We start from the raw sequence: 8054 nt of genomic DNA, 5'->3' as shown, positions 1-8054 counted from the left end.
CGTATTATTGTGCCCGATGTCGGAAAGGGGTTAAAAACTGCACCCCTTAAAGTGCTCAAAATCACATCCAATAAGTTTAATAACCTTCAGGTGCGTCACAGAAATTAAAGCAATGTGGAAGAAAATAAATAAAATTTTACTTTTTCTAGCAAAATGTTGGTCTTGCCAGGGCTGTATTTGCCACTAGGCACTTGAGGGCACGTGCCTAGAGCGGGGACGATGCGGGGGGCAGCACCTGAGCAAGGTTTTTTTCATTTTTTAAAGTCCTGGGTCACCTCCCGACCGACCCCCCCGCCCACTCCCGCCCCACGCCTGCCTGCCTGCCTACCACCCACCCTCCTTGAAGACGATACTCACCCTGCTCCAGCGATGCCTGGTCTCAGCATCTGTAGCGTCCTGAGTGAGCGGTCACGTGGTACCGCTCATTAAGGTCATGAATATGCGCATACTCATGACCTTAATGAGCGGTACCACATGACCGCTCACTCAGGAAGAAGGTGCTGCGCCGGGAGTCGGGACAGAGCCAGAGGGATGTCGGCACGGCCACGCGGTGTGGAGCAGGTGAGTATAAGGGACAGGGGACGGGGGGATGAAGGAGGACGGTAAGCCGAGCCATGCAAGATGGGAGAAGGAGCGGGGGGTGGAGAGATGAGCCATGTATACGAGGGCCGAGGGGGAATATGAGCCATGCATACAAGAAGTGGGGGCAATTATGAGCCATGCATACAGGATGAGGGGGAATATGAGCCATGCATACAGGGGGGGAATTATGAGCCATGCATACAGGAGGAGGGATATGAGCCATGCATACGGGGGGGGGGGGGGGAATTATGAGCCATGAATATAGGAGGGGGTGGTGGAAGAATATGAGCCATGCATACAGGAGGTGGGGGGATTATGAGCCATGCATACAGAAGGGGGGGGATTATGAGCCATGCATACAGGAGGGGTGGGGGGGTGGAATATGAGTCATGATTACAGGAGGTGGAGGGGAATTATGAGCCATGTATACAGGGGGGGATTATGAGCCATGCATACAGGAGGGGGGATATGGGCCATCATACAGGAGAGAGGGAATATGAGCCATGCATACAGGAGGGGGGGGAATATGGGATGGGAGGGAGATGAGCCATGCATACAAGATGGGAGGGGGCCATTATACAGTATTGAGCATCATGTGTGGCCATTATACAGTATGGAGCATCATGTGTGGCTACTATACAGTATTGAGCATCATGTGTGGCTATTATACAGTATTGAACATCATGTGTGGCCATTATACAGTATGGAGCATCATGTGTAGCCATTATACAGTATGGAGCATCATGTGTGGCCATTATACAGTATTGAGCATCATGTGTGGCCATTATACAGTATTGAGCATCATGTGGGGCCATTATACAGTATTGAACATCATGTGGGGTCATTATACAGTATGGAGCATCATGTGTGGCCATTATACAGTATGGAGCATCATGTGTGGCCAATGGCCATTATACAGTATTGAGCATCATGTGTGGCCATTATACAGTATGGAGCATCATGTGTGGCCATTATACAGTATTGAGCATCATGTGTGGCCATTATACAGTATGGAGCATCATGTGTGGCCATTATACAGTATGGAGCATCATGTGAGGCCATTATACAGTATGGAGCATCATGTGTGGCCATTATACAGTATTGAGCATCATGTGTGGCCATTATACAGTATGGAGCACTGTGTGGCCATATTTATTTTTGTTTATAATTATTGTATATGAAACAGTGTGATCAGCAGTGCTAAATGGGTGTGGTTGGGACGTGGATATGGGTGTGGCTAGTTGTTAAATGGGTGTGGTCAGAGGCGTGGCCTAAAATTTGCCGTGGCGCACGTAGGAACAGTTAGCGGACGTCATGTCACATTTGGAGAGTCCCGAATGTGCCTAAACATTGGAAACCCCCACAAGTGACCCTATTTTCGAAACTACACACCTCAAGGAACTTATTTAGAGGTGAGGGGACCTTGAATCCACAGGTTCTTCACATAATTTTATCATGTTGAGCCATGGATTTGTTGGATTTTGCACCAAATTTTTAATTTTCTCAAGGGTGACAAGAAATCATGGACCGCAAAATTTGTTGTGCTATTTCTCTTGAGTACATCAATATCCCATATGTGGGGGGAAAGTACTGTTTGGGCACACGGTAGGGCTCGGAAGGGAAGGAGTGGCAACTGAATTCTGGAGCTCAATTTTGGCACATTTGAAGAGCCGCTGAAAATTTCATTTTTTCCTCTAAAATGTTGCTTTGGCTCTAAGTTTTCATTTTTCAAAAGGGATAAAATGAATGGTTTGTTATGCAATTTCTCTTGAGCCCACAAATACTCCATTTGTGGTCAAAAACTACTTTTGAGGCTCAGTGCAAAGCTCAGAAGGGAAGAAGTGTCATATTGGAATTCAGATTTTGCTGGAATGGTAAAGGGGTGCCATGTTACATTGGCAAAGCCCCTGAGGTGCCAGGAACCACGGAAACACCCCCCCCCATAAGTGACCTCATTTTACAACTACACTACCCAATGAATTCATTCATTTAGAGGTGCAGTGAAGATGTTGACACGGTTGATACCATATGTGCCTCACATAATTTTTAAGCATTGGGCGGTGAAAGAATAATTAAATTTGTGCAACTAAAATGTTCTTATAGCTCCAAATTTCTAATTTTATAAAGGCTAATAGGAGATAATGGACCTCACAGTTTATTGTGGAATTTCTCCTGAGTGTGCCTATACCCTACATGTAATCGGGAAATACTTTCCAGGCACAGTGTGAAGCTCACAAGGAAGCAGATTTTAATGATACGGTTTGTAGATGCCATGACCCACTGGCAGAGCCCCTGCGGAGCCTGAACAGCAGAACCTCCCATAATTGACCCCATTTTACAAACTACACCTCTCACTTAATTCATCTAAGGGTTATCGGTTCTCCTTATGGAGAGTGACATACCATCTCTGGCTTGTCAAGGCAAGGAGGCTTATTTGCCGTACAATGCTCCTCTGGGAAATATAATATGCAAATTGCCTCTTCTGAGAAAAAGAGGACTTAAACTCTATAGCGCCACCTGTTGGAAGTAGCGATCCTACAAGTCACAATAAGGAGAACCGATACCCCTTAGACCCCAGTCCAGAGCCTCTCACCTAGCCAAATTAGTTCTCATGCTTCGCACTGACGAGGGCCAACAGCCCGAAACACCGTGTCTGCGAATTGAGATACTAATTTGGCTTTTATCCTAAGTCATATTGCACGACTCGTTAAAGAGTTGATTGTGACTTGTAGGATCGTTACTTCGAACAGGTGGCGCTATAGAGTTTAAGTCCTCTTTTTCTCAGAAGAGGCAATTTGCATATTATATTTCCCAGAGGAGCATTGTACGGCAAATAAGCCTCCTTACCTTGACAAGCCAGAGATGGTATGTCACTCTCCATAAGGAGAACCGATACCCCTTAGACCCAAGTCCAGAACCTCTCACCTAGCCAAATTAGTTCTCATGCTTCGCACTGACGAGGGCCAACAGCCCGAAACACCGTGTCTGCGAATTGAGATACTAATTTGGCTTTTATCCTAAGTCATATTGCACGACTCGTTAAAAAGTTGATTGTGACTTGTAGGATCGCTACTTCCAACAGGTGGCGCTATAGAGTTTAAGTCCTCTTTTTCTCAGAAGAGGCAATTTGCATATTAATTCATCTAAGGATGCAGTGATTATATTGACACCTTGGATGTGTCGCATAATTTTATACCATTGGGCAGTGAAAAAAAAATAATTATATTTTTACCACCAAAATTTTGTTTTAGCCACAGATTTCACATTTTCACATGGGAACATGGGTCCCAAATGGTACCAACATTTGTCACACAATTTCTGCTGATCACGGAAATCCCCCATATGTGGCTGTACGGCACTATTTAACCACACAGCGAGACTCGGGAGGACTTTGCCTCCTGGAGCAGATTTTCTTAGAATTGAATGTGCCTACGTATACAAACCCCCTTGAGTCCTAGAAGAGCAGAATCCTTTGGGTCTGTATCTTCAGGTGTAGTGAGAATTTGACTCCATGGGTGTTTTCGAGAAACAAGTAGATGGATGTTGCTGAGTAAAAATTTTAAATCTGCCATTGTACAGTAGAGCCCATACATTGTTGCGCTGAGTACGTTGTAATGTTCAGTACATTATCTTTCTTCCTAAGGCCGCTGTCACACTTGCAACTGCAATGTGAGAAACTTTCGCGGGTCTCTCGCCTCAATAGCCGACACTGCTGCTGGTGGTTCGGACTGGAGCATTCAGCTGCATAGAAATACATGCAGCTGCACACTCCGGTCCCGAGTGCCGGCGGTAGTGTCGGGTATTGAGGCGAGTTTCTCGCATTGCAGTTGCAAGTGTGACAGCGGCCTTAGACATACACCAGTAAATTAAGAGGGCTCTCATCGGTACAAGAATGCCAAACAAATGGAATGGAAGCTAAATGTGGTTTAGGGACACTGGGGCTCAGAAGGGAGGAGGGCATTTGGATATGGGTGAACAGAATTTGTTGAACTTATTTTGGGGGAGAGCCATTTCACTTTTCCAGAGCCAGTAACATGGAAGCCCCTTATGTTTCCATTAAGAGCAGACCAGAGTGGGGACTTTTCAGAATAGTTTCGAGTTCATATGAGGACATCCAGCAGAGGGCGCATCACCGCAACTCGAGGTAACTACAGGTCATTCACCTACATTCCATTCATTCGCCAGGTTATTACAGGCAGGGGCGGCTGCATTAGCAGGCTTCTGCTTGTAAAATTAGTTAACCCTTTCAGATGGATTTACAGCGTGGGACGAGACTGATCATCGGAAGGTATGGAATATTGTTGTTTGTTTTTTTTACATTTGTTCCAGGTGACAAGGGTCTTCAGGTGGATTACCAGTATAATAAAATATTACAAAAACCTGTGTATTTATTTCATTAAAATACTTTGTAATAATGTGTGTGTGTTTTATTAACCATTTCATACTATTGGATTAATAATGGATAGGTGTCATAATTGACGCGTCTCCATTATTAATGTGGCTTAATGTCACCTTACAATAGCAAGGTGACATTAACCCTTTATTACCCCATATACCACCGCTATAGGGGAGTGGGAAGAGAGAGGTTAAGTGCCAGAATAGGTGCATCTTCCAGATGTGCCTTTTCTGGGGTGGCTGGGGGCAGATGTTTTTAGCTGGGGGGGGGGGGAGGGGGGGCAATAACCATGGACCCTCTCCAGGCTATTAATATCTGCCCTCAGTCACTGGCTTTACCATTCTGGCGGAGCAAATTGCGCGGGAGCCCACGCCAATTTTTTCCGTGACTTAACCCTTTAATTTAATAGCTAGAGCGCCCAAATTTTGCACATACACACTACTAACATTAGTAGTGTGGAATATGCAAAAAAAAGGGATATGAGATGGTTTACTATATGTAATCCATGTCTCATATCATGTCGGGTTTAGGAAGGAGATAGGAAAAGCCGGCAATTGAATTACCGGCTTTTAAGCTATCTAGTGCTGTATGATATATTAATATATATATATATGTGTCTCAATGACATACATACAGTTAGGTCCATATATATTTGGACAGAGACAATATTTTTCTAATTTTGGTTATAGACATTACCACGATGAATTTTAAACAAAACAATTCAGATGCAGTTGAAGTTCAGATTTTCAGCTTTCATTTGAGGGTATTAACATTAAAATTGGATGAAGGGTTTAGGAGTTTCAGCTCCTTAACATGTGCCACCCTGTTTTTAAAGGGACCAAAAGTAATTGGACAATTGACTCAAGGCTATTTCACGGACAGGTGTGGGCAATCCCTTCGTTACATCATTCTCAATTAAGCAGATAAAAGGCCTGGAGTTGATTTGAGGTGTAGTGCTTGCATTTGGAAGGTTTTGCTGTGAAGTAAACATGCGGTCAAAGGAGCTCTCCATGCAGGTGAAACAAGCCATCCTTAAGCTGCGAAAACAGAAAAAAGCCATCCGAGAAATTGCTACAATATTAGGAGTGGCAAAATCTACAGTTTGGTACATCCTGAGAAAGAAAGAAAGCACTGGTGAACTCATCAATGCAAAAAGACCTGGGCGCCCACGGAAGACAACAGTGGTGGATAATCGCAGAATAATCTCCATGGTGAAGAGAAACCCCTTCACAACAGCCAACCAAGAGATCAACACTCTCCAGGAGGTCGGCGTATCAATATCCAAATCTACTATAAAGAGAAGACTGCATGAAAGTAAATACAGAGGGTTCACTGCACGGTGCAAGCCACTCATAAGCATCAAGAAGAAAAAGGCTAGACTGGACTTTGCTAAAAAAAATCTAAAAAAGCCAGCACAGTTCTGGAAGAACATTCTTTGGACAGATGAAACCAAGATCAACCTCTACCAGAATGATAGAAAGAGAAAAGTATGGCGAAGGCGTGGTACAGCTCATGACCCAAAGCATACCACATCACCTGTAAAATACGGCGGAGGCAGTGTGATGGCTTGGGCATGCATGGCTGCCAGTGGCACTGGGTCACTAGTGTTTATTGATGATGTGACACAGGAGAGAAGCAGCCTAATGAATTCTGAGGTATTCAGAGCCATTCTGTGTGCTCAGATCCAGCAACATGCAGCAAAACTGATCGGTCGTCGTTTCATACCACAGATGGACAATGACCCAGAACATAAAACCAAAGCAACCCAGGAGTTTATTAAAGCAAAGAAGTGGAATATTCTTGAACGGCCAAGTCAGTCACCTGATTTCAACCCAATTGAGCATGCATTTCTCTTGTTAAAGACTAAACTTCAGACAGAAAGGCCCACAAACAACCAGCAACTGAAAACCACCGCAGTGAAGGCCTGGCAGAGCATCAAAAAGGAGGAAACACAGCGTCTGGTGATGTCCATGAGTTCAAGACTTCAGGCAGTCATTGCCAACAAAGGGTTTTCAACCAAGTACTAGAAAGGAACATTTTATTTAAAATTATTGAATCTGTCCAATTACTTTTGGCCCCTTTAAAAACAGGGTGGCACAGAGCTGAAACCCCTAAACCCTTCATCCAATTTTAATGTGGATACCCTCAAATGAAAGCTGAAAGTCTGAACTTCAACAGCATCTGAATTGTTTTGTTTAAAATTCATTGTGGTAATGTCTATAACCAAAATTAGAAAAATGTTGTCTCTGTCCAAATATATATGGACCTAACTGTATATTTAGACAGTATATATGTTTTTACGATTATTTGAGCCCATGGATCCATTGTATGTCGGTTTTGCAAGCCTGCGAGAAAATCTCGCTGTACGGATGCCATACGGATTACATATGGAGTATGACATGCGCGAAATACGCTGACACACCCTGCCTACAGATGACATACGGATCACTATTTTGGGGACTTTTCTGCGTATTACGGCCATAAATAACGGACCGTATTTTTATACGCTGAGTGTGAGGCCGGCCTAAGAGCTATAGCTTATATTTTTCCACTGATGGAGCTGTATGGCAGCTTGTTTTTTTGTGGAGCAAGATGACGTTTTCAGAGATACCATTTCAATTTACATTTCTCTTTTTTAAGGGTTTTAGTCCACATTTTGAACAACGGTATAATGATGAAGCATACTTTTTTGCCTTGTTTTTTATTTTTTGTGTTCACTGAAGGGTGTGACAGAGACACTGGCATAGTATGTAAAGGGAGATACGTATCATTGCGCATACTGCGGTCAGGGATGTAAAAAAAGAGTGTTTTTGCCTCCAGCATGCTAAGTGCTGAGAGGGTTAAGGGTATGTGCACATGTTGCGGATTTGACTGTGGATCTGCAGCTGTTTTCCATGCGTTTTACGTAGCATGTAAAGCTATGAAAAACCAAATCCACTGTGCCCATGCTGCGGAAAATTCCGGGCAGATTTGCTGAGGTTTATTTTCTGCAGCATGTCAATTCTTTTTGCGTATTCCGCAGCATTTTAGGACTATTTCTTAATAGGAATCCGCAGGTGTAAAAACGCAGGTGAAA

Source organism: Ranitomeya imitator, chromosome 1 (genome assembly GCF_032444005.1).
Source record: "Ranitomeya imitator isolate aRanImi1 chromosome 1, aRanImi1.pri, whole genome shotgun sequence".
Taxonomy (NCBI): Eukaryota; Metazoa; Chordata; class Amphibia; order Anura; family Dendrobatidae; genus Ranitomeya; species Ranitomeya imitator.
Note: the sequence above shows the minus strand (reverse complement) of the source record.